General features: G+C 50.4%; 4 non-coding genes across 4 annotated transcripts; 3 read left to right on the top strand and 1 right to left on the bottom strand.

The window, feature by feature from the left end:
• Window positions 1–2611: 2611 nt before the first annotated feature.
• On the top strand, window positions 2612–2685 carry TRNAT-UGU (transfer RNA threonine (anticodon UGU)). Its single transcript has one exon. It is a non-coding gene; the product is annotated as a tRNA-Thr (tRNA).
• Window positions 2686–5521: 2836 nt separating this feature from the next.
• TRNAF-GAA (transfer RNA phenylalanine (anticodon GAA)) lies at window positions 5522–5594 on the top strand. Its single transcript has one exon. It is a non-coding gene; the product is annotated as a tRNA-Phe (tRNA).
• Window positions 5595–13599: 8005 nt separating this feature from the next.
• Window positions 13600–13681, top strand: TRNAS-GCU (transfer RNA serine (anticodon GCU)). Its single transcript has one exon. It is a non-coding gene; the product is annotated as a tRNA-Ser (tRNA).
• Window positions 13682–17183: 3502 nt separating this feature from the next.
• Window positions 17184–17257, bottom strand: TRNAT-AGU (transfer RNA threonine (anticodon AGU)). The gene has a single exon. It is a non-coding gene; the product is annotated as a tRNA-Thr (tRNA).
• Between the last annotated feature and the right edge of the window lie 1806 nt (window positions 17258–19063).

The raw sequence follows: 19063 nt of genomic DNA, 5'->3' as shown, positions 1-19063 counted from the left end.
GCTCACAGGAAGTGCCTAGTTTGATGCTTCACCCCACAGCTCAGCAACAAACCTCCAAATTCCCCCTGTGCACTAGGAGCCAGGTTTCCTGTTTGAATTCTATGGGGCAGGCAACATCAGGCCTGGGCACTGGGATTAGTTACCAGAGGCCCTTGTTGCCCTAGGAAGGGGTGTGGCCAAAACACAGACCTCACTGTGAGCAGGATTTGAACCTGCATAGGGAAACCCTATTGGATTTCACAGCCAATGCCTTAACCACTTGGCCATAACAGCTGCAGGCAATGACAAGCCAGGGAAACTGGTAAATAATCCCAGTGCGCAGGCCTGACGTCTCCTGCCATAGAATTCACACAGCAAACCATTTCAACAGCTGTGCAGAGGAGTCCTGGCTGTTCTGGTCTTAGGCTGCCTTGGAGGTGAGTCCTGCTTCAAGGTCTTCTCTCCTCCTTCTTGGTCTTCCTTTCCCTTTTCCTTCCTCTTCTTTTCTCCCCTTTTCCTTCTTCTTGCTGGTCTCCTTGTTGGACCCCAGTTTACATAGAGAAACTCAATACTGCTTAGTTCTTCCTTAACCAATTATTTTAGTGTAATTTCACTCACCAATCAGAACATACTGTAACAGAATTACCTAACCAATCAAATCCCACTGCCTTAGTTGATTTACACCTAGCAAAATCAATTGTACAGCAAACAGAAACAGATCCAAACCAGACTATCACAGACAAACAACAGGTAAGTGAGGACAAGAATCATAGAATGCCAATTGCACAACCACAGCTATTGGTAAGCAGTCTTATGCCAGACAAAAGGCTACTGATTAAGTTTTCTCTACCCACCTACAGATCTGCTTCTTGCCTGATGACAGTGGGTGCCACTAGGATAAGATTCCTTCTCTCAGCCTAGTGTGACACTATTTCAATGTCATTTAGATGGAATGTGATCATGTGACTCCAGGCTTTGCAGCTGCTCTTCAGTCTGGCTGCAGAAGAAGGCTTTAGTTTAGACCTACTGAATAGCTATAGGCCTTTCCATAGGGTTATAGAAAAACTACATTGTTACATAGGATCTTTCCAGATCAAAGACAGCAGGATCCACAAGCACAGACCAAGGAAGGTAAACACAACTGTGAAGGGAATCAAACTTTCAATCTTCCGATCCCAAGTCAGATGCCGTATCTATTAGGCCACACAATCTTGCCTTACATAGAACTGGACTTCTTGAAATGTGTAGGTAGGTAAAAGTCTCCCTAGTCCATCAGGTTTTATTAATTTCCTTGTTTGGGGGTTTAGAAATCACGTCTGAGCTGGTGAATTATTTGTGTAACTAAGTATTGCAGCCCAGGGATTTTTCCTGAGTCTATGCAGTGGGGATGGGGCAGCAGGAGGGAGCCGGGAGAGCAGAGGCAGCCTGAGAGCTGAGAGTCCCAGGTGCCCACCAAAAACATCAGCTGTTTGTCCCATGCTGCAAGGGGCAGCGCTCAGGGCTCTGAACTTTGCAACCTGAGTTCAACTGTCAGTGGGATTTTCCTAGGCTGGTTGTTGCAAAACCCTCCTGCTTTAGGTTTCTTGTTCTCAGGCTGGTGAGAAGAGATTTTGTGCCTTCTGCTGGGTGTCTAATGTCCACTGGGGCTCGGTCTCTCATCTGGCTGGCTCAGATGAGCTGGAGCCATGAAACCCACCAGCCTGGCTAGAGATGCAGGGGGCTGAGTTTGTGTTTCTCGCTGCTTCCCCTGATGCCCTCAGGTCCGGTCCCAGCAGCTGCCAGACTCTGCCTATTTCCCCCTGGCCTCTGCTAACCCATCCATTGGGTGTGGAGCTATTGCCTTGGGCGTAGGAACAGTCTGGGAGAGGGAGCAGCACAAGTGAGAGGCAGGACCCAGATGCACTCGACCGGTTTGGTTCTTTTGGATCTGCCCCTTCTGCACCCCTGGAGACATTGAAACAAAAAAAGACCCATGAGAAGAACCCAGCTAGTTTTCTTTTGCTGTGACATGAATGGATCTAGCTCAGGGGTCCTTCTGCATGGGAAGCTCCCCTGTGCTCCTGGGTTCTTCTGCGATGCCACTCGCTTGGGGGAGCACAGGGCCTGACACTTGTAGACGGGCCAACATGGACAAACCAGCAGCACTCAGGCCCCCTTCGATAGCTCAGCTGGGAGAGTGGTGGACTGTCCTGCGTGCTTGGTAAGTGACCCTTAGGCTGCACTGCAATTGACAAAAAGATTGTGGGTATGAGCTGTTAATCACATTTCTTGGGCTGCACAGGCCTTGAGACCCCTCCAAGGCTGGAGGGAAATGGGGAACGGCTGCACTTTGGAATTCAAAGGTGTTGTCTGGGACCATAAGTTAGAACAGTTATAGAGACACTTTTTTTTTTCAGAAGAGGCTTTTCTGACATTTGGCCCATCTACACGGGCCCGAATGTGGGGAAAACCTCCTCTTTCAGAAGAGTCCTTATTCCTAATACAATGAGGAATACAGGGCTTCCGAAAGAACACGCTCACTTTTTTGGAAACTGATCTCAAAAAGTTGACCTGTTCCATGGACGGGGCAGAGTTTTTCCTAGATAGAAAAGTTATCTTGGAAAAACTCTATAGTGGGGTCATAGGCAAAACGGGCACCATGGCTTAGCTGGTTAAAGCACCTGCCTTGTAAGCAGTAGATCCTGGGTTCAAATCCCAGTGGTGCTTTGCTGTAGCCTTTGCTCAAGTTTTCCTGCATCCTTCTGGGACACAGAAGAGGCTTCTCTTGGCCACCCATGGAACTGCTGATTCAGGAAAAGGCTGATTGGGGAGGAGTGTTGGGAAGAAGGAAACCACAAGCCTGGAGCGGATGCAGAGGCTGCTGTGACTGGCACTGGCAAGGCAGGGCTCTGACTGCAATTGCTGGAACAGGAGAGCCAGCACCACACGCCCTTGTGATTCCCTGGGGGTGTCAGTGCCCAGAGAATCTGAGAGGGATGCAAATGTAGACACTCAACATTGTAAATGAAGCTGGGATTTAAATATCCTGCACTTCATTTGCATATTCACAGACCAATGCTATTTCGAAATACTTTATTTTGAAATACAAAACGCTGTTGAGATTTGCTTATTTTGGGAGAAAACCCTACATCAGAACTAACCCTTAAACCTCATTTCATAAGGGCTACGTCTACACTGGCCCCTTTTCTGGAAGGGGCATGTAAATTTCATGAGTCGTCGTAGGGAAATCCGCGGGGGATTTAAATATCCCCCGCGGCATTTAAATAAAAATGTCCGCCGCTTTTTTCCGGCTTTTAAAAAAGCCGGAAAAGAGTGTCTAGACTGGCCCCGATCCTCCGGAAAAAGTGCCCTTTTCCGGAGGGTCTTATTCCTACTTTGAGGGCACTTTTTCCGGAGGATCGGGGCCAGTCTAGACGCTCTTTTCCAGCTTTTTTAAAAGCCGGAAAAAAGCGGCGGACATTTTTATTTAAATGCCGCGGGGGATATTTAAATCCCCCGCGGATTTCCTTACGACGACTCATGAAATTTACATGCCCCTTCCGGAAAAGGGGCCAGTATAGACGTAGCCTAAGAGTAAGGGTGATTTAGAATGAAGGGTTTTCTTTCCAAAGAACTGTGTCTAGACAGCGCCTGTTATTTCAAAATTGGTTATTTCGAAATTTTGGTCAGACATGATTATGCAAATCTCCGCTTCATTTGCACTTTCTCTCAGCTGAATTTGCATTTCTGTCTTGAAAGAGGAATGACGTGTAGACAAACCCTCACATGGGGAGATGCAAAGATCAGAATTTTCCTGCCTCCCTCAGCTTGTCTGGCTACTTTGCCCATTTCCTGCCTCCCTGTGAAGCCCTACACAGGGCAGCCCTATAGCCAGGAACGTTTCCCAGGCAGGCTCAGCAGGGCCTGCATTGGTGTGCAGACGCCTTCGGGCCCCTCAAAGGGCAGTTCTGCTGTCTGCTTCCTTGGCTGGACCTTGGTGAGTCGAACGTCCCCCAAGTGTCCTCCAGAATAGTTGTGAGAACAAGGCGGAGACATTCCTGCCCCCGGCACAGCTGGCCTGGTCACTCCAACCCTGCTGCTTCAGCCCCCTGCCAGTCTCATTCCTACTCTTCCCTGCCACCCCATCTTTTAAGTGGCGTACCGGGCAACGTTCTCACGATGATCTAACAACCCTTCAATGATGGGAATGCCCAGCCTCTTGTTCTTAGTCACTGAGCCTGCCTCTTTCTAGTACAAACTCCCTGTCCCAAAGGCAGAGCTGCAAGCAGCTCAAACTCTGTTGCATTTAAGAGCAGCCTCTGGAGTCAGATCCTGCAGCTTTAAGCAGAGCTCCAGTATGAAATCCAGGGAGTTCAAACTCTCCCACAGCCTTGCCAGTCACAGTGGCCTCTGCAGCCACTCCAGGCTTGTGGTTGACTCCTCCCCAATCAGCTTTTTCCTGAACCAGCAGCTCCATGGGTGGCCAGGGGAGCCCTCTTCTTTGACCCAGATGGACCTAGGAAAATGTGAGCAAAGGCTACAACAAGGCACCACTGCGAGTTGCACCCAGGATCTCCTGTTCACAAGGCAGGTGCTTGAGCCAGCTGAGCCATGGTGCCCTCCCCGGACACGGTCACTCGGTTTATGGTCCAGGACAACACCTTTTACACAAAAAATGAGGCGTAACATTAGTTTGAACCACGGGCTTTGGTTCGAACTACCGTTTCCTGGTGTGCACTTCATGGTTCGAATCAGGTGTGATTCGATCTAGTGCGCCAGGCGAGATCTTGCTAATGAAGCATGGGACATTAAAATCCCTGCTTCATTAGCAATTTCAGTCGCCTACATTTGCATCCCTAGTCCGAAGTAGGAAGCAAATGTAGACGTACACAAACAGCACTCCGAACTGAGCCCATTAAATAACAGAATATTTAAGTTCCATCATAAAGTGTAACAACGATTTCATTTCATGTAGCGATATGAATCATCATTGCTTGTATGCTAAATCAAGAAAATGAACAATTTTGTTTTATGCCTCAAAGGAACAGATCCGTGTAAGATACCGAATGGCTACGGAATGTGTTGCAGTGTTAATGTTCTTTGTAGTTGATTTCATACTAAATACATGAAGTCATGTACCTTGTTAATTATCCCTTGTTTCAGTATTTTTTCTTCTATAAAATTATGAAACTATATTTAGCTAAGCTGTTTGTGAGTAACTGGCGGGTACCACAGTAGCACACATCCACACAAGCGCAAACGACCTCACTAGTGGTGCACATTATGAAACTCACTCCACCCATGGATGGAAAATCTCACAGGGAACACGGCCCCCTGCCCATCTTCTCTCCCCCCCCCCATAGGCAGCTACAGTCCCTTTCAGCCACTAGGAGACCCCGGGAAGAGAGGTAGGAGTGGGGCCAAGTGCAAGTCAGTCTGGGGGGGGGGCAGGCAAAGCTCATCTTGCCTTTCAGGGCCACTGGCAGCAGCATCGCTCTTGTGCACTGCTGTGGAGAAAAACATGCCTGAGAGAAGAGGCAGCATCAGAATCCTTGCAGCAGTTGCCGAAGTAGCTCAGTTGGGAGAGCGTTAGACTGAAGATCTAAAGGTCCCTGGTTCAATCCTGGGCTTTGGCAAAAGCCTTTGCCAACATGGCTTAGTCTGTTTTGGCATCTCTCCATCTCTGGTAAGCAGACATCTGCAGTCAGAGTTCAAAGGCTGAGCCAAGAGGCCAGGAACAATGTCATAAAGCTGATGGTATTTCAGGGTTAGAACCTGGAGAGGGGATTTCATGCCACCTCAGAGATTGTTGACACAGTAGAACAGGGCTCTTGGCTTCAGCTGCTCCCAGCCTTGCTTCTCTGTTTTTAATTCCATGCCCCCAGGAAGGAACATTAAGAGAGCCTGCCTCGGATTAATTGTGAGGCTTCCCCATAATTGAGGACATGCTGTTTCTATTTTCTTAGACTGGAAGTTATTAAGTCGATTTAAGCAATTTCAAAATAGTTTCCAAGTATAGACATGCCCTTATAGTCCTGGTCTTCACAACATCCTCTGGCAAGGAGTTCCACAGGTTGACTGCGCTTGTGGGAAGAAATTCTTCCTTTTGTTTGTTTTCAACCTGCTAATATCATGGCACATCCTTAGTTCTTCTATTATGGGAACAAGAACAATCCCTTTCCTTATTTACAGTCTCAACAACAGCCATGATGTATAGACCTCTATCTTATCTCCACTTTGTCTCCACTTTTCTAAGGTGAAAAGTCCCAATCTCTCCTCATATGGCAGCTGATCCAAACTTTCATCATTTTTGTCGTGCTTTTCTGGACTGTTTCCAATGCCAATGGGAGCTGCCTGCATGAAGCCCTCCCCCCTCCACTCAGGCTCTTATTCCTCCAGGCACCTGACACCTGCAGCCTGTGCAGGGAAGGAGCTGCGTGGGAAATAGTGGATCACAAGTTGAATATGAGTCAACAGTGTGATGCTGTTGCAAAAAAAGCAAATATGATTCTAGGTTGTATCAACAGGTGTGTTGTAAGCAAAACTCGTGAAGTCATTCTGCCGCTCTACTCTGCACTAGTTAGGCCTTAGCTGGAGTACTGTGTCCAGTTCTGGGCGCCACATTTCAAGAAAGATGTGGAGAAATTGGAAAGGGTACAGAGAAGAGCGACAAGAATGATTAAAGGTTTAAAGAACGTGACCTATGAAGCCAGGCTTCATGAACTGGGCTTGTTTAGTTTGGAAAAAAGAAGATTAAGGGGGGACATGATAGCGGTTTTCAAATATCTAAAAGGGTGTCACAAGGAGGAAGGAGAAAATTTGTTCCTCTTGGTTACTGAGGACAGGACAAGGAGTAATGGGCTTAAAGTGCAGCAGGGGAGGTTTAGATTGGACATTAGGAAAAAATTCCTAACTGTCAGGGTGGTCAAATATTGGAATAAATTGCCAAGGGAGGTGGTGGAATCTCCCTCTCTGGAGATATTTAAGAACAGGTTAGATAGACATCTGTCAGGGATGGTGTAGATGGAGCTTGGACCTGCCTTGAGGGCGGGGGGCTGGACTCGATGACTTCTCGAGATCCCTTCCTGTCTTATTATTCTATGATTCTATGAAATGTGCTGGGCTGTTGGCCAGGGCTCAGCCAGGTGAGTCTCCCAGCCAGACCCTGCCTCTGACACCCCAGTCCCTCCTTTGGCTGGACCTTGGCAAGTCCAACATCCCCCAAGTGGTGGTGGCCTGCGGTGGCCTCCAGAATAGTTGTGAGCATAAGCTCGGCTTTCTGGCCTGAGTCCTGCCAAGCTCTCAGCCTTTCCCCTTGTTTTTGCTTCCCTGTCCATAGCAAGAGGCAGAATCAGAGCAAGTCAATAAATTGAACAACCCTTATCCACAGGGACAGCTGACTGTGTGACACAAGGAAGAGAAGTTACCAAACCCAGCAACCCTGTGGCCAGCATACGGCTTGAACCCACAACCTTGGAGTTATTAGTACCATGATCCAACCAACAGAGCTAGCCAGCCCTAAGGAAATGCATGTGACAAGTGGCCCTTTCAAGAAAGGCGCCTCAGACAGTTGCAGCGACATTTCTGCAGCTGCTGAGGGCTCTTCTCTGATAGGTCCACTAGCAACTCACTGTGACATGGGCTGGCTAGTCCAGCTGGTTTGAGGTTTAGTCAAGGTGGCTGGCGATCGACATGGCGCACTGAGACTCAGGGGAAACAAGCAGCCAGAATCTCTTGCTGCCAGCATCTTGCTGCCCAGCTCCTACCCTGTCAGCAGCAGCCACAGCCCCTTTCAACCACTGGATCAGCACGGGAAGGGAGGTGGGAATGGGGCCATTCCGCTCACAGCGCACTACATCATATCCTGCATGTGCAGGCTGCCTGCACACAGTATCCCAGCCTGCACATGCTAGCAGCCGGCCGCTGAGCACAGGGAGTGGCTCCGGCAGTGGTGAGGGCTTCATGTGCAGTAGTAATTCACATTTTCCTAGGTCCTCCTGGCTTAGCTGGCTACAACACTTGTACTACAAATAAGAAATCTTGGGATCAACTCCCAGTGGTGCCATCTTGTAGATTTTGATCACATTTTTCTATTTCCTTCTGGGACACAGAAGAGGCCTCCCCTGGCCACCCATGGAACTGCTGGTTCAGGAAAAGGCTGATTGGGGAGGAACATTGGAAAGAAGGAAACCACAAGCCTGGAGCAGGTGCAGAGACTGCTGTGCCTGGTACTGGCAAGGCAGGGCTCTGACTGCAATTGCTGGGACAGGCGAGCCGGCGCCAAGTGCCCTTGTGATTCCCTGGGGGTGTCAGTGCCCAGAGACCCTGCAAGTGCAACCTCTGCAGCTCCTGCAACCGGGGAGAGTGACTCTCGTCCCCCCTACCTTGGGATGGGCAATGGCAACAGGTGGAGGAGCTGGGAGAGAAGTCCCAGAGAGCGGCCCCATGGCTAAGCTGGCCAAGCAGCTGCTGAGTGTGGGGGAGGTGAGGGAGGCAGCCCCCAGTGGTGCCTGGCCAACGTGTCTGCTATTCCTGACATCCCTCCCTATGTAGCTGGAGTTGGCCATGTCCCCACAGTGGGAAGCCAAAGGGGACAAAGAGCAGAAGTGCTGGAAGCTGGTGGGGGTGGCCTCTGGGTTTGATTTAGTGAGTCTTAGTTGGACTTGCTAAATCAAACGCTGTAAGATGGATTGTGGCCATTCATCCCCAGCTGGACATGGTCCTTGTTCTTCTGCAGGACATGGCCAAAGGAGAGTAAGGACGAGCTAATGGGCATCCAGATAAGATCACACCTTGTTGAATGGATGGAAACAGAAACCAGACACACACACAGAGTCGGGTTGAATTGGTTCCAGCTGAGGGGCGGGTTTGCCTGGTTTATGTGCATTGGCACTAGAGCACGTGAGGGGTTTGTGGTCATTTGAAGAATCCCTGTTCAATAGAAATCCAAAGTGTGACGCACCTGGGGATGTAAAAGTTTCATTTAAATTGATGAACTTTTTACGGGGGCACTTGTTACACCCCCAGAGCAACCATATGTTTGCATCCAGCGTTGGGAATGGAGCAGGAAACGAGGCTTTTGTGTGACTCACATCTCAGGTGGGAGGGGCCCTCACTGACCCCCAGAGTGTGACTGGTCCTAACAAGGAATTTGCCCTGAAAGCAGCAGAGCTGGGGCAGGACAGGGAGTCCTGGGAGATGAAGCAGCTGGAGGGAGCCAGGAGAGCAGAGGCCAGCCTGAGAGCTGAGAGTCAGAGGTGCCCACTGCACTTTCACACCACAGGTCCCATTGTGTAAGGGGCAGCACTCAGGACTCTGAATCCTGCAATCTGAGTTCAAATCTCAGTAGGACCTGCTGAGCCTCAGCTGGTTGTTACAAGGTTCAGGTGCTTTGGCTTCCATGCCCTACCATGCAACAAAGAGAGTTTTGTTCCTCTTGCTGGGTGTCTGAGGCCCCTGGAGCTCCATCTCCAGACTGAGCAGGTGGGTGGGAAGGGCCTGATGCCATCACAGCTGCAGGGCAGGTCACCCACCTGACCCCTGAGCTCAGCCCTTGCTGGAGGCAGCCAGACAGTGTGAGCGGGTCAGAGGGGGGATTTGGGGAAGGGTCCTGAGTCCTGGCTCCCAGCCACGCACCTTGGCACGAAGACCAATGGCCCCTGCACAAAGTGCATTGTGGGAATAAGAGTTGGGGAAGCAGGAAAGGGGCCGGCCCCTCAGCACCAGGGTGCAGGCAGGAGAAGATGGGAGTGAATCCTGCTACCTCTGCCATGGCTTGGCCCAGGAGGGCTGGGGTCCAGCAGCTTTTCACCCCAGCTTTGTGGGAGGCCAAGTAGGAAGGGGCCTCTGGAGGCTCATAGCCCCCTGGCCTGCTGTGTCTGTGGAAAGGGGGGGAAGAGGACACACACTTGTCACTGGGGAACAGGGCACATGGATCCCACTCGTTCCTGCAGAAAATGAAACAGGCTGAGCATTTTGCAGAGAACAGGCCAGAGCCCTTCTCCTGTCCCTGGAGAGATGGAAATGGGGCCGTTCCTTGTGAGGAAAGAAGTGGGTGTGTTGGGAGTGGGGTTCGAGTTCAAACCTCTCCACAGACCAGAACTCCACATTAGTGGCAAGAAAGAGCCTTGAGTCAGGCAGTGGAGAACACTTGGCTCCTGTTACCCTGAGATGGGATATTAGGAAACTTTTCCCACACAGCCTGGCTAGCTCACTTGGTAGAGCATGAGACTCTTAATCTCAGGGTCATGGGTTTGAGCCCCATGCTGCGCAGTGCCTTTCCTTAGCTCACATTCTCAGCCTGTGAGAAGTTGGCTCTTAGTTTTCACCACGGTTTTAGAAAGAAAAAGACTAGTCCTGGGGGTCCAGCTTTAGTAGAACCAAAGAGAGAACCAACTGCAATTTCCATCTTCTGAGGAGAAGGGAAGAGGATTTTCTTCTCCTCCGTTCTAGCCACATCAGCCCAGGGAGGAGAAAAAATAACCCTCCGCCCGCTGATTGTCCCCTGTCAGCTTCTGTAGTTTCACCTCCTTCCACAGCAGCTCCAGCTTTGAGCTACAAATCTCAAGGGGCTGGTGAGGAAATTAGGCGCGTCCCTGAGAACAAGAGGTGGAGTGTTCACAAGGAGCATTCCCCTCCCCTGCAGAGCAGGGAGTTAGAAAGAGCCAGGAACAGAACAGTCAGACAAGTTCCATCCCTTGAAATGTGTTTCTGTGGTGTAGTTGTTATCCCGTTTGCCCAACACGCAAGAGGTTCCTGGTTCAAAGCCAGGCAGAAACACAGGGTCTGCTCTTATTGCGGTGCCCAGGTAACTGCAGCTGCTGCTCACCAGCCTGTTGATGAGCCCGATGCTCATGTGACAGGGGGGGGGGAAGATAACGTCAGCTGATAATGCCCCTGGGTGCCAACCTGGGGAAGCCAGATAAATTAGGCCAGGCAGCTGCTTGTGCCTTGGCCTCCCCTGCCCTGGGAGGCTGGTGCATTGGGCCGGCTCTGCCTGCTGCCTCCCTTGTGTGACTTGCCCAGTGTAACAGGCCAAATGTCAGAAAAGCCTCTTCCCTGCCCCCCCCAAAAAATAGCAAAAGGAAAAGCTGCACAAATTGGGTTTTGAAATTTGCGTAGCTTTTCCCAGAAGAGCAGTGTAGGGCAGACACAGCCTGAGTGTTGCTCAGCACTGGTAGGAGACAGGGAGGGACAAAATGATCTAATGGCACCTGAAGCCTTTCAGAACAACTCCCAGCCCCAACCGCAAGAACCAGCCCTTCCCTCCATCCTCACTGGGGTCTGCTGGGAACTGTCTGGACTCAAGCCCACCCCAGTTTCACCCTAAGGATTGCCTGTTCTGTAAAAGCTGCGCCCTGGAAATGAGAAAGCAGCTAAAGTGACACTCGTGGGACTTGAACCCACAAACTTTGAATGTCTAGCTGGGCTCACATGAATCACTGCAGCTTAAAATAGTGATAGAAAAGTAGCCATGTTAGTCTAGGGTAGCTGAAACAAAATACAGAAAAAAACCAGTTTCTTGCCATTTCAACCAGAAAGGACATTATCTCAATGACTTAATTACCTGCATCCTGCTTCAAAAGCCTTTTAAAACTGCACTTTAAAGGGAATCCTCTGAACTGTTATTCATGCTAAAATTCGACACTTTACGGCGGGGTCCTAACAAAGACTCTAGTTATCTTACCCATTACAAAGATAGCTTCCCCAATTATCACCTCTAATATCATTAGCTCATAGACATTTACCTTCCCCCCCGCATCCCCGTTCTGTTCTGAAATTTGATTTGTCCTTTTCATATGTGTTCGGTTTTTTTAATTATATCCGTTGATATATATGGTTGTGACAATTTTCTTCCACTATTTGATCTGAGGAAGTGGGTCTGGCCCACGAAAGCTCATCATCTAATAAACCATCTTGTTAGTCTTTAAAGTGCTACATAGTCCTGTATTTTGTTGCAGCTTAAAAGTCCAACTTGCTTTCCATTGCACCACAGAGCCTGATATCTCCACTCTCTGCTTTGCAGCATGGCAATTGCTGGTGGCAAAGAAAGGGGAGCAAGGTCTGTCTCTCTTGGGAGAGCAGGTAAGAAAAGGGGGGGGGGGTCACTGCCTCTCGCATGCTAAGCAAGCACTCTACCACTTGAGCTAATTCCCCTGCTGCATTTACAGAGGCCTTCTTGGAGGCTCTTCCCTTCTCCACAGGGACGTCTGTCATCTAGGTCAGTTAGTTGTGGGAAAGGAGAAGGCCCCAAAAAAGCCTCAAGGGCAACTCTCAAGGAGACTCCCTGCAGCAAAGCCATGGGGGGGCTCTGAGATGGCCCCTGCCCTGCAGCCTGTCCCACCTGGCCACTGTCATGGACTCTCTGTGAGGTCATCACCTGCCAAAATCCATTAGCCAATAAGCTGAGGGGCTGCAAAAGGCCCTTGTGATGTCACTGCCACACCCACCCCTGCCCTCCAGGGCTAATGTCCTGCCCCAGGCAGCCCCTTTGCATGGCTGAGCTGCTCCCAGGGGTGAAAGTGACACATTTCTTATAGGGAGTCCTGGGAGATGAAGCAGCTGGAGAGAGGCCAGGAGAGCAGAGGCCAGCCTGAGAGCTGAGAGTCAGAGGTGCCCACTGCACTTTCACACCACAGGTCCTATGGTGTAAGGGGCAGCACTCAGAGCTCTGAATCCTGCAATCTGACTTCAAATCTCAGTGGGACCCACTAAGACTCAGCTGGTTGTTACAAGGTTCAGGTGCTTCAGCTTCCATGCCCTGAGGTTCAACAAAGAGAGTTCTGTTCCTCTTGCTGGGTGTCTGAGGCCACTGGAGCTCCATCTCCAGACGGAGCAGGCCGGCGGGAAGGGCCTGATGCCATCACAGCTGCAGGGCAGGTCACACCCCTGAGCTCAGCCCGTGCTGGAGGCAGCCAGACAGTGTGAGCGGGTCAGAGGGTGGATTGGGGGAAGGGTCCTGAGTCCTGGCTCCCAGACACGCACCTTGGCAGAAAGACCAATGGCCCCTGCACAAAGCGCGTGCCGAGCCAGACTGTGACTAGACAGCCCGTCTCTGGGCACCCAGGGACTACATCTACACTGCAGGCTTCTTGCTCAAAAATGGCCGTTGTTGAGGAAAAACTTGAGGAGCATCTACACTGCACGCGCATTCTTGAGCAACTAAATTTACGACTCAAGAGGGCTTCTTGGGCTAGAGTTATTCCTCTCCCCATGAGGAATAAACCCTCTTGTGCAAGAGCTCTTGCACAAGAAGGTAGTATGAATGGGCAACAGGGTTTTTTTGTGCAAGAAATCCCTATGGCTAAAATGGCCATCAGAGCTTTCCAGCACAAGAGAGTGTGCACACTGCCACGGACATTCTTGCCCAGAAGCACATGGCAGTGTGGATGTGCTCTTGCACAAGACATTTTGCGCAAGAACTCTTGCACAAAACAGTTCTTGTGTAAGAAGCCTGCAGGGTAGATGTAGCCAGGGGGTGTTTGGGTTTCTTACCAGCACTGAGCTTTGTACAACAGCCCAGGGAACATTGTGAAAAGCCAAAACCTTCCAGCCCTGGGTGTCCCTGGCCAGCCTGCGAGTGGCACAAAGGTTCCTGGCAATGCTGGCTTTGAGTAATTAGTAACAAATTCTAACAGCTCAGATGAGGTGGCCGAGTGGTTAAGGCGATGGACTGCTAATCCATTGTGCTCTGCAGGCATGGGTTCAAATCCCATCCTCATCGGGTGTTTACAGCCCTTCCTCTTGCTTCTCCAAGATCTCTCTTCAGTTCAGTGCCAGCCCCTCCCACTGCAGCCTGGGGAAAGGGGAAATCTCCACAGAGACACTCCCAGCTGGGACCCTCAATCCCTTCTGCCCTCAAGGGGAAACCTCACACAGGAGATTCCAGGCAGCCAGGCCATGGGGGTCTCTGAGATGCCCCAGCCCTGTAGCCTGTCCCACCTGGCTGTTGCCATGGACCCTCTGTGAGGTCACTGCCTCCCAGCCAATGAGCTGAGGTGCTGCAAAAGTTCCTTGTGATGTCACTGCTGCCTTGCAGGCTTATGTCCTGCCCCTGGCCAGCCCCTTGGCATGTGTGAGCTGCTCCCCCTCTTCCTCTGTCACTCAGAGCTGGTTCTGGGGCTCACACAGGGAACATCTGAGGCTGCTCAAGGTGCCACATGCCCCCAAAGAAACCTTTAAAATGTCAGGGCAAGCCAGGATCTATCCCGTCCCTTCTGCAAGACCCCACCCCTTTGCTGAGCCCCTGCCCTCCCCAAACCTTTCCATGGACTCTTGGTTACTAATGGACACTCGCCACTAATGACATAATCACACCCCAGCCATTTTGCTAGGGCTGCAGCTGGGGAGAAAAGTTTAATTTAAATCGTTAAAAGATTAAGCGTTTGAACTGTCTCATGTTAGTTGATCAAACTTCATTTTAAATAAAGGAAAACATTACGGCCAGCACAAAAGGGTTCGGTGCCACACCCTTGAGACTCTAAAACAAAGAAGACACGTGAGAAGAACCCAGCTTTCTTCTTTTTGCTGTGACATGGATGGATCTAGCTCAGGTTTCACTCAGGGGGTCTGTCTGCATGTGAAGTACCTGTGACAGCCCCTGTGCTTCTCTGCCCCTCATCAGCAATGCCATCTACTTGGGGGAGAAGTTGCCGTGAGACTTGCAGAAGGGACAACCTGGACAAATTAAGGCTGCTCAGGCACCCTTTGATAGCTCAACTGGCAGAGCGGAGTACTGTAGTGTGTGTTTGGCAAGTGATCCTTAGGTTGCTGGTTCAACTCTGACTCAAAGGAGTCTTTCTTTTCCCTCCGGCATGGCCTTAGCAGAAAGCAACCAAGGTGTTTACCTTGGGTCCATGTCTTCAGAACCCTGCACTTCAATTGACAAAAGGATTGTGGGGAGGAGCTGCCAATCACATTTCTTGGGCTGCGCAGTTTCTGTCCACACACAAAAGTTATTTTGGAACAAAGGCCGTTATTCCACAACAACAATGCAAGAGTCTGCACAGCAATTCCGTTAGTTTGAAATAATTCTGAAGTATCAGACGGCTTATTCCGACTTCTGCAAACCTCATTCTACAAGAATAACACCTGTTCCAAATTAGCTATTTCAAAATAAGGCCTGTGTAGATGCGCCACTGCTGCTAGTTTGAACTAGCCCCTCCACGGGGCCATTCTGAGTTATTCTTCCCAGGGCTCTAAATCGAGGTAGCTCGTGTACACTGAGGAGCCTGCCACAGACTATTCTGAGGTTTCCCTGCAGTGTAGACGTGCTAGTTCGAAATAAGCTATTTTGGAATCACTATTCGAGACCAGCTTATTCCAAAATCAATGTGCCGTGTAGTCATAGCCAGAGGGATGAAGCAGCAGGAGGGAAGCCAGGAGTGCAGAGGCCAGCTGGAAAACTGAATATCCCAGGTCCCCACACCCACTGAGCCATATTGGTCCCATGGTGTAAGGGGCAGCACTCCGGACTTTGAATCCTGCAAGCTACGTTCAAATCTCCATGGGACCTCCTGGGGTGGGCTTGCTGTTGTGAGGTTTTTCACACTGCACACCTATGGTCTCTGCTGTGGGCTTTTTGCACAAGACTGGACGTTCTTGTGCAAAAACTAGCGGAGTGTTTACCCTGCATGTGCATTCTTGCACAAGAAAATGTACAGTAAACCATTGGAAAAGAGGGCTTCTTGTGCAAGAATTATTCCTCTCCCCATAACGAATAAGCTCTCTTGAACAAGAAGGCAGTGTGCACAGGCAAGAGGGATTTTTTGCGCCAGAAATCCCTATGGCTAAAATAGCCATTAGAGCTTTCTTGCACAAGAGAGTGTCCATGCATGCTCTTTATAAGGAGATATATCACCTCATAGAGCTGGAAGGAGCCTTGAGAGGTCAGATAGTCCTGTCCCTGTGCTCATAGAAGCTCCAAGAACCATCCTTGACAGATTTGCCCCAGATCCCTAAATGGTTATCTCAAGGATTGAACTCATAACCCTGGGCTTAGCAAACTAACATTCAAACAACTGAGCTACCCTGCTCTCTTGTACCAAAGCACACAGCAGTGTGGATGTGCTCTTGCACAAGAACTCTTGCCCAAAACAATTCTTGGGCAAGAAACCTGTGTAGATGAAGCCTAAAGTTTTTCATATTTTTTGTTTTAAAAATATTTCAAACAATTGTTCAATGTGCCCCATGCCTGGAATTGTGCTGCAGCCGCCTCCCTTGCTATGGTCGCTGGCTCCATGTGCACTGGCCTTCTGTCTGGGTGCTGGCAGGGGGGTGAGAGGTGGTGGGTACCAATGGGTAACAGGTAACTGAGACACACAAAAAATGACAAAAAGACAGAAATTCCCTCTTCCAAATGCACATTCCTCAATTTTAGGTGCCAGGTTCAAGCCCTTGGAAGGAGCCAGAAACACAGGAAGAGCTGATCACGCCCCTCTGAAAATCAGCTCTCAGAAGGCACCTCCAGCTGTCCCCAAAGTGTGGGTCATCCCACACTAGCCATGGGTGAAACTCAACACCTGGACATCTTGTCTCCCTCCCATAGCCAGGGGCTTGTTCCCACAGCCGCAGCCTCGGCAGGGAGCAGCACTGGCGCTCACTGCTCGTGGGGAAGGGAGCAGGTCCCACAGGATCTGGGGCTGGCAGGGAATGGGCAGTTGTCACTGAAGGGGAAGGATAAAATGCAGCCACATTGCTGAGGGCAGGGAGAGCAGCAGGTGCTGGGCTGGTGGCACCGTGGGACGTCCCTGGGGGAGCTCTGCAATGTGACCCTGGCTCCCATGGCAGCAAGTGCAGAATCCCCCTTGGCGAGTGTGAGAGGCTCCGACCGGCCTGGTCTGAATCCAGCTGAAGGGCTCAAGTGCCCCACTGCTGGAGTGTCAGAGCCCCTGTCAACCGGCCCAGTGTTTGTTCCCTCCCCCACCAGGCAGAGCAGGGCCCATGCTCCCAGCAGGGAGTTACAGGCACGTCTCTCACAGCCAGAGCACTGGGACAATGATGGAGCAGGACTCACTGGCCAGTGTGTGGTACCCAGGGACATACAGTGGAGTGAGAGCCCTGCCTGGCCAGTGCCAGTAGCCTCTGGACGCGCTCTAGGCTTCTGGTTTCCTTCTCCCAATCAGCCTTTTCCTGAACCAGCAGTTCCATGCGTGGCCAGGGGAGGCCTCTTCTGTGTCCCAGAAGGGGATAGGAAGATAAGGAAAATATGATCAAAGTCCACAGCAAGGCACCACTGGGAGTTGAACCCAGGATCTCCTGTTTACTAGACAGGTGTTTTAGCCAGGTAAGCCATGGTGCCCTCTGCAGGCCACCACCTAAAACTGTTCTATTCTATGGTCCCAGACAACACCTTTGACTCCCAAAGTGCAGCCATTCCCCATTTCCCTCCCGCCCTGGCGGTGTCTGGCTCCCTGGGCACAGAAGGCTACAGCTCGGTGGGCAGAGGCTCTGACATGCACATCTCCCCCAGCCGCTGGGACTGGAGAGTTGGCCTTGAGATTTAGCATTGCTGGGGGGAGGGAGAAGTGCAGCAAACACTGAAGGGCTGTGTCTCCAGCTGCTTTTCCGGAATAACTTGCCAGCTGTCTACACTGGCCGGTTGCTTTTCTGGAAAAGCAATGATGATCTACTGTAAAATTGTCAGTGTTTTTCCAGAAAAACTATGCTGCTCCCGTTCGGGCAAAAGTCCTTTTCCGGAAAAACTGTTCTGGAAAAGGGCCAGTGTAGACACCACAGTAGTCTTTTCTGCAAAAAAAACCCCGATCGCAAAAATGACAATCAGGGCTTTTTTCCGGAAAAGCATCCTGCCAATGTAAACGTGCTTTTTCCAGAAATCCTTATAATGGAAAACTGTTCCATTTTAAGCATTTCCGGAAAAGGGTGCCAGTGTAGACGTAGCTTGATCGTCTGGATTGTAAACCCCTGGGTCTCAGGCTTTGGGTTGGAGACCCCAGATGGGGGCCCGGCCTCCTTTGGGTTGGTCCCTTCCTGAGGGCACAGAATTAAGAGAGAATTCCTTTGCCCTGTAGCAATCTGAGTTGGCCAAAGAGCAAGTAACACATTTTTTGTTCACATACAAGTACAGGAGACGCTTCTCCCACAGTAGTGATGGCCAAGCGGTTAAGGAATTGGACTAAAAATCCAAAAGGGTTTCCCTGTTCAGGCTCAAATCGTGCTCACAGTGAGGCCTGTGTTTTGGTCACACCCCTAACAAGGGCAACAAGCTTGGCTGCCAGCTGTTTGCACATCTGGATCCAGAAATATCCTGAGCCTTGTTTCTGCCAGCCAGTTTCTTTTCAGCTCACTGCAAACTGCCTCCCAGCTGTGGGTGAGGCTGAGTGTGTGTGAAACCAGCTGCGCTTTGGATGATTTTGTTAATTGTTTAAAAAGCCTCAGGCACCTCTTCTGCCTGGGGAGGTGTCTGTAATAGACGCCTAGTGTGACATCACCCTGGGGTTTTACCCCTTTAACCCAGAGACTCCTGACAAGTCTGTCTCCTGTGACCCTCTCCACCTCAGGCCAAGTGTTGGCATGTTTCAGACTAAGGAAACTTCTCCTCCCTTTTTCTTGCCAATCCTTCCCGAGCAAGCTATACCCTTCTGTGCCAATATTCCAGTCGTGTATTATCCCACCGAGTCCCTGTGATACCAACTTCTTCCTGCTTATTACCCATAGTCCTGTGTGTCTATACCAGCATCTAAGACACAGATTAGATTTTGCTTCCCAGTGGTCCCACGTCCCTCCTTTATCTCTGCTGTTACATTTGTGCCCCATCTCCCAGGTGTCCATGTTGTTCACTTACCTCTGGGCTTTGGTCACCTGCCCCCTTCAAACCTAGTTTAAAGCCTCCTCACTAGGGGTACGTCTAGACTACCGGGTTTTGTCGATGGAAGTTTTGTCGACATAGAGCATCCAGACACATTGAGTTCTGCCGACAAAGCAAGCTGCTTTGTCGACAGAACCCCGTAGTCTGGACGCAACCCTACAGGCAATAACACCTTCTGTTGACAAAACTCTGTCGACAGAAGGTGTTATGTCTCGTAAAATGAGGTATACCAGCGTCGACAAAACTGCTGAGTTCTGTCGACGTTATGTTGACAGAACT

Source organism: Pelodiscus sinensis, chromosome 19, assembly GCF_052426305.1.
Source record: "Pelodiscus sinensis isolate ZL-2025 chromosome 19, ASM5242630v1, whole genome shotgun sequence".
Lineage (NCBI taxonomy): Eukaryota > Metazoa > Chordata > Testudines > Trionychidae > Pelodiscus > Pelodiscus sinensis.
Note: the sequence above shows the minus strand (reverse complement) of the source record. Positions and strands in the feature narration are given on the sequence as shown.